The 6783-nt window shown below is 37.2% G+C and overlaps 1 protein-coding gene across 1 annotated transcript in view; it reads right to left on the bottom strand.

Annotated features, from left to right (window-relative positions):
• Positions 1-3112, bottom strand: part of LOC133554167 (transmembrane and death domain protein 1-like) — a 21449-nt gene extending 18337 nt beyond the window's left edge. Inside the window, exon 1 of the mRNA XM_061902604.1 lies at positions 2959-3112. The gene's annotated coding sequence lies outside the window, so the exon portion shown is untranslated. The remainder of the gene's footprint in view (positions 1-2958) is intronic.
• Between the last annotated feature and the right edge of the window lie 3671 nt (positions 3113-6783).

Here is a 6783-nt window from a genome sequence, read left to right as displayed (position 1 = left end):
CGAATTCGTCATCTTATTTTGATTTTAATCATATTCAATAACTGTATTCCACCTGCCTACAGTTTACAACCTTGTTCAATAATATGAAACCATGTTTTAATCGCAAATAGTGTTTTTATTGATTTATTAACATATGAGCCTCAGGCTTAGGTCAGGCTAATTATAAAAATATGTGCTAACTGCATAAGAAGGGACTGAGGGAAAATAATATGTTGTGCTAATGTGAATACACTAAATTAATAATCAATGTTTCTTAACTAAATTAACATGCAAATGAAAATACAACTTCAATATTTTATTCATAATATTTGCGCTTTTTGCGCTGTGACTTCAGCGCCGGACTTCTTCTGTTCGTTTGAGGTTGTCATTACTGCCACAAGTGGTGGAAAAGCGTATTACAACCGAGTACCACTGCCCAATACTGAATTATAGGATATAATGTGGATCAGAATAATTTTATTATTATCAATATTACTTAGACTTACTTGAATTGTCTTTACAATACAGGTAATAATTACATTTTGTTGCATTAGCTCGTTGTAGTGCAGGATAAAAAAGCAATAAAGTGCAGATATAAATAAATTACTGTGCAGATGAATATATTGCACTTTTGCATATGCATCCACGTTTTTGGATGTATGTTATATTGTCTTTATATTCCAGTGTTTACAAATATTATTCTATTGTTAGGAATTATTCTTAAAAAAAAACAACACACAAATAATGCATAGCAACAAAATGAAATAGTCGACGTATGTATGTTATGTTGTCTTTATATTCCAGTGTTTACAAATTGTTTACAAATATTATTCTATTGTTGGGAATTATTCTGTAAAAAACAACACAAAAATAATGCAAAGCAATAAAATGAAATAATGGATGTACAAAGTTTAAAGGCCTACTAAAACCCACTACTAGTCTGATAGTTTATACATCAATGATGAAATATTAACATTGCAACACATGCCAATACGGTCTTTTTAGTTTACTAAATTGCAATTTTAAATTTCGCGCGAAGTATCCTGTTGAAAACGTCGGTATGATGACGCGTGACGTCATGGATTGTAGCGGACATTTTTTTTCCAGCCCGATCCCAGCTATAAGTCGTCTGCTTTAATCGCATAATTCCACAGTATTCTGGACGTTTGTGTTGCTGAATCTTTTGCAATTTCTTCAATTAATAATGGAGACGTCAAAGAAGAAAGATGTAGGTGGTAAGTGGTGTATTGCGGCTGCCTTTAGCAACACAATCACAGCCGGTGTTTCCTTGTTTATATTCCCAAAGGTGAAGCTTTATTATGGAACAGAGCGGTCAAGCGAACATGGCAGGTTTCGATGAGAATATTGTGGTAATAAGTCGGCTCTTACCGTAGACATGAGCAGAGCTTGTGTTGTTCATCGTGCACCTGTCCAAGAGGCAGCTGCGGACTGTCTTGCCTCTTTCGACCGGCCGCCCCAGAAAGTGGAATGCTTCCATTGTAAGCGTCGGTATGATGACGCTTATGATGACGCGTGCGCGTGACGTCACGGATTGTAGCGGACATTTTTTTTCCAGCCCGATCCCAGCTATAAGTAGTCTGCTTTAATCGCATAATTACACAGTATTCTGGACATCTGTGTTGCTGAATCTTTTGCAATTTGTTCAATTAATAATGGAGACGTCAAAGAAGAAAGATGTAGGTGGGAAGCGGTGTATTGCAGCTGCCTTTAGCAACACAAACACATCCGGTGTTTCCTTGTTTACATTCCCAAGGTGAAGCTTTACTATGGAACAGAGCGGTCAAGCGAACATGGCTGATTTCGGTGAGAAAATTGTGGTAATAAGTCGGCTCTTACCGTAGACATGAGCAGAGCTTGCGTCGTTCATCATGCACCTGTCAAAGAGGCAGCTGCGACTCTCTTGCCTCCTTTGACCGGCCGCCCCAGAAAGTGGAATGCTTCCACCGTGGATGAGGAGGGAAAAAAAGATCAGCCCGGCCCGACCGGCTGCTTTCGCTTCGCTTCGCCTCGTCGAGAAACGTGGCTTCCCTCAGAGACACCCGTGGCCACACCCCTCCGACTTTCAGGTACGACGGTATAATCTCACTAGTAACACAATAAGCAGATAAGGGATTTCACAGAATTATCCTCGTAAATGTGTCTTATAACATCTGAATCGCTCCCACTGCCCTGTTTTTTTTTTCCCTAGTCCTTCACTCTCACTTTCCTCATCCACAAATCTTTCATCCTCGCTCAAATTAATGGGGGAATCGTCGTTTTCTCGGTCCGAATCGCTCTCGCTGCTGGTGGCCATGATTGTAAACAATGTTCAGTTGTGAGGAGCTCCACAACCCGTGACGTCACACGCACATCGTCTGCTACTTCCGGTACAGGCAAGGCTTTTTTATTAGCGACCAAAAGTTGCAAACTTTATCGTGGATGTTCTTTACTAAATCCTTTCAGCAAAAATATGGCAATATGGCGAAATTATCAAGTATGACACATAGAATGGACCTGCTATCACCGTTTAAATAAGAACATCTAATTTCAGTAGGCCTTTAAACTACAGCCCAGTTAGTATGAAGAACCTAATAACTAAAACCAACATTTTTAATGCAAATATATATTTATTTTATTAAAAGTTAATCGGAAATGCTGATGAGTTTCCTTGTGTGCAGAGTGGGCAATTGGCGATGCTAAATGTGCCTGTGCATAAAAAAACGGCTCCCCAAATGAACGGCTCTACAGCTGGTTATGTATTGTCAATATTCACTTAAAAGAGCCGTTTAAAAAAACTTTAATCGTTCGCGAACGTCACATCGCTAAGCACAACACATATCGGCCAGTTAACGTCGCAGCTTGACATGCTAGCGTTAGCCTGTTAGCTAACAAACTAGCGGGCGCATTTTGGCTTTTATTTCTATGTTGTACTTAACTAGTTTAACTAGTTAATTTCCTCTACATTTACCAGCTACCTACCGCAGAGTGTCGCCCTTTCCCCTGCAACTTAATCACTTAGGACTCCCGCTCGCCGAACTATCACATCCTCGTCCAGTTTTGGCGGAGAGATGACGTCATCAGTGACGTTCGATATCATCCAAACGTCGTCGGAAAAAAATCCCCTTTGGTGAGTTTATATTTCATCACTTATGTGTCACAATGATTCATTTTTTATTGTCATAAAGCCTCGGTTTTTTATTCGAGTGCGTCATTGCAATGTGTTCACAAGGGAGGGGGTGGGGTCGATCCAATGGAGTACGATACCAGCGTGATAACATCGATATCTTTTATTTATCTTCTGCTTTTATGTGTACAAATATGTCCGAGTTTTTTCTTCGTTATTCCGAGTATATTAAAGAGCAATAGGATAAAGACAAAATGATTCAAAGAGCTCGGACAATTTTTAATATCGGTATTGGCGATAATTTCCCTGTTTTGCAGCGCTTTTAGATTTGCTGTATTTTTTAAAGACCTACTGAAATGACATTTTCTTATTTAAACGGGGATAGCAGGTCCATTCTATGTGTCATACTTGATCATTTTGCGATATTGCCATATTTTTGCTGAATGGATTTAGTAGAGAACATCGACGATAAAGTTTGCAATTTTTTGTCGCTAATAACAAAGCCTTGCCTGTACCGGAAGTAGCAGACGATGTGCGCGTGACGTCACGGTTTGTGGAGCTCCTCACATCTGAACATTGTTTTCAATCATGGCCACCAGCAGCGAGAGCGATTCGGACCGAGAAAGCGACGATTCCCCCATTAATTTGAGCGAGGATGAAAGATTCCTGGATGAGGAAAGTGAGAGTGAAGGTCTAGAAAAGATACAATTAAAAAAAAAGACAGGGCAGTGGGAGCGGTTCAGATGTTATTAGACACATTTACTAAGATAATTCTGGAAAATCCTTTATCTGCTTTTTGTGTTACAAGTGTTTTAGTGAGATTATATAGTCGTACCTGAAAGTCGGAGGGGTGTGGCCACGGGTGTGGTGTCTCTGAGGGAAGCCACGTTTCTCGACGAGGCGAAGGAAAGGCAGCCGGTCGGGCCGGGCTGAGCTTTTATTCCCCCCTCCTCCACGGTGGAAGAATCCCACGTTCGGGGGCGGCCGGTCGAAGGAGGCAAGAGAGCCCGCAGCTGCCTCTTTGACAGGTGCACGATGAACGACGCAAGCTGCACTCATTTCTACGGTAAAAGCCGACTTATTGCCACAATTTTCACACCGAAACCTGCCGGTTGACATGTGGTAGGGAACCGTGTTCGCTTGACCGCTCTGTTCCATAGTAAAGCTTCACCTTCGGGAATGTAAACAAGGAAACACCGGCTGTGTTTGTGTTGATAAAGTCAGCTGCAATACACTGCTTCCCACCTACAGCTTTCTTCTTTGACGTCTCCATTATTAATTGAACAAATTGCAAAAGATTCAACAACACAGATAATGAAGTAATAATACAGTGTTGGAATCAACACACTTTTTGTGTCTTTTTATGCATTAAAATCAGAAAGGATGCAAATTCCCGGAAGGGACGCTGATTTTTTTAATTTTTTTTTTTTTACCGTCTGGTTTGCTTTTTATTTTTTATTTTAATCGATTAACGCTTTTTTCCGGTGTTTTGTTTTGTTTACATTGCAACTTTTCCTATATAGAGTAATTTTTCATTAAAACTGTCATTTCTCAAAACATTATATTGAATAAAAATCAATGTTTTTATGAATTATTGACCTATCTATGCGTCCAATTACTTCCCATCAAATATTTCACTTTGAAAAAGATTTATTGTGGAATATTTTGTGTGCTTGCCATGAAAAAAAAAACATATTTTTTTGGGACAAAATGGGGCAGTAAACAAAATGTAAAATTTAGGGGGTTCTTATTTTTTATTTTTATTACAACATATTACTGTAAGTTGGAAAATAAACGACCAATGTTGTTTTTTTTTTACAGTAAAATTCTTTTTACTGAGCTGTCAATTTTTTTTAATATATATTTTTTCAACTGTAAAATCCACGGTTGATGATTTTATGTTACCAGATTTTATTGTGGTAATAAACTTGGTTGCCAAAATAACATAAAACAGCAGTACTGTATTTTTATTCGCAGTAATGTGTTGTCAAAATAATAATAATGAAAAAAAACAGCTGGCATTTTTTTCTGTAAAAAAACAGTGGTAAAATCCACAGATTATTTTTATTCTTTATTTAATTTTTTTTTAAATATTTTAATTTATAGGCTAATTTGTTAAGTATTTACTGGATTAGGTGATGCCATAATTAAAAAGTCAGTAATTCCGTAATATAATATCATAATGAAGCCTTATACAGTGTTGGAATTAACACACTTTTTGTGTCTTTTTACGCATTAAAATTAGAAAGGACCCACATTTTATATATATTTTTTTACCACCCAGGTATCTTGTTTTTTTTTGTATTTGATCGATTATCGCTTTCTGCTAGTGTTTTGTTTATATATATATATATATATATATATATATATATATATATATATATATATATATATATATATATGTATATGTATATACAATGTTGACCAATAAAAAAAGCTGTTTATTTTCATTAAAACTGTCATTTCTCAAAACATAATATTGAATCAAAATCAATATTTTTTATGAATTATTGACCTATCCAAGCCTCCAATTACTTCCCATCAAATATTCCACATTAAAAAAAAAAAATGTGGAAGATTTTGCATATTTTGTGTGTTTGCCATGAAACAAAACATAGTTTTTAATGACAAAAAGGGCAGAAAACAAACAAAAAACAACACAAAAAAAAACAAATAACTTAGAATTGAGGGATAGATGTGAAGTTGATGTTTACACTAGAGCAGGGGTAGGGAACCTATGGCTCTAGAGCCAGATGTGGCTCTTTTGATAACTGCATCTGGCTCTCGGATAAATCTGAGATGACATTGCTTAACAGGATAAGTAATGAATAATTCTATTTGTAATCATAGTGTTAAAAATAACATTCAAAATATAAAACATGCTCATGCATTTTTATGTTCAAAAAGTTGCGTTAATGGTAAGAAGTAATGTATTTATTATTGGTTAGTGTTGGGCTTGCCCTCCTGGGGGTTCTTCAGACCACCAAACACCGACATGAGAGCCTGTTTTAGGGTAAAATATTGTTTGTTTTTTCTATTAGTCTCTCAGTTGCTTTCCAGCAATTGTCTTTTTCTCTCTCGTCCTCACTCGCGCTCTGGCTCCAGCCCCAACCCTGTCCCTCCTCCTGGCTGCTGCTTATAACAGAGCAACAGGTGATTAGATAAGATAAAAAGGCCCAGGTGGGCCATCTACGCACCTGTCGCTGATTTCGAGGCCGGTCCTGGCAACATCCCGCTTTGCTGCAGGCCCGCAGGCCTCGCCCCCTCCACAGTTTGCTTCAGAATAACAATGTTATTACAAAGAATAAGAGACCTATTATACTCTGGAAATGTTGGTCTTACTTAAAAAATGCACGCGTTTAGCTGTGTTCAGTGTTAAAAAAAAAAGATTATATGGCTCTTAGGGAAATATATTTTAAAATATTTGGCTTCTTGGCTCGCTCGACCAAAAAGGTTCCCGGCCCCTGCACTAGAGATTTAAGCGTTTATCAAATAATGTATGTATGCCCTGGCACATTATTATAATTTAAGGACTGAAGCAAAATACTTTTTACACTTTTATACTCAAATAAATACACTTACAACTTGTTAAATAAATATAGAAAAAACTACCGGAAGGAAAAAAAAAAGTTATTCAATGTTTATAACTGAATACATTTACATATGCATAAAAATGTGTT

This window comes from Nerophis ophidion, linkage group LG06 (genome assembly GCF_033978795.1).
Source record: "Nerophis ophidion isolate RoL-2023_Sa linkage group LG06, RoL_Noph_v1.0, whole genome shotgun sequence".
Lineage (NCBI taxonomy): Eukaryota > Metazoa > Chordata > Actinopteri > Syngnathiformes > Syngnathidae > Nerophis > Nerophis ophidion.
This window is presented reverse-complemented; position numbering and strand designations above follow the sequence as displayed.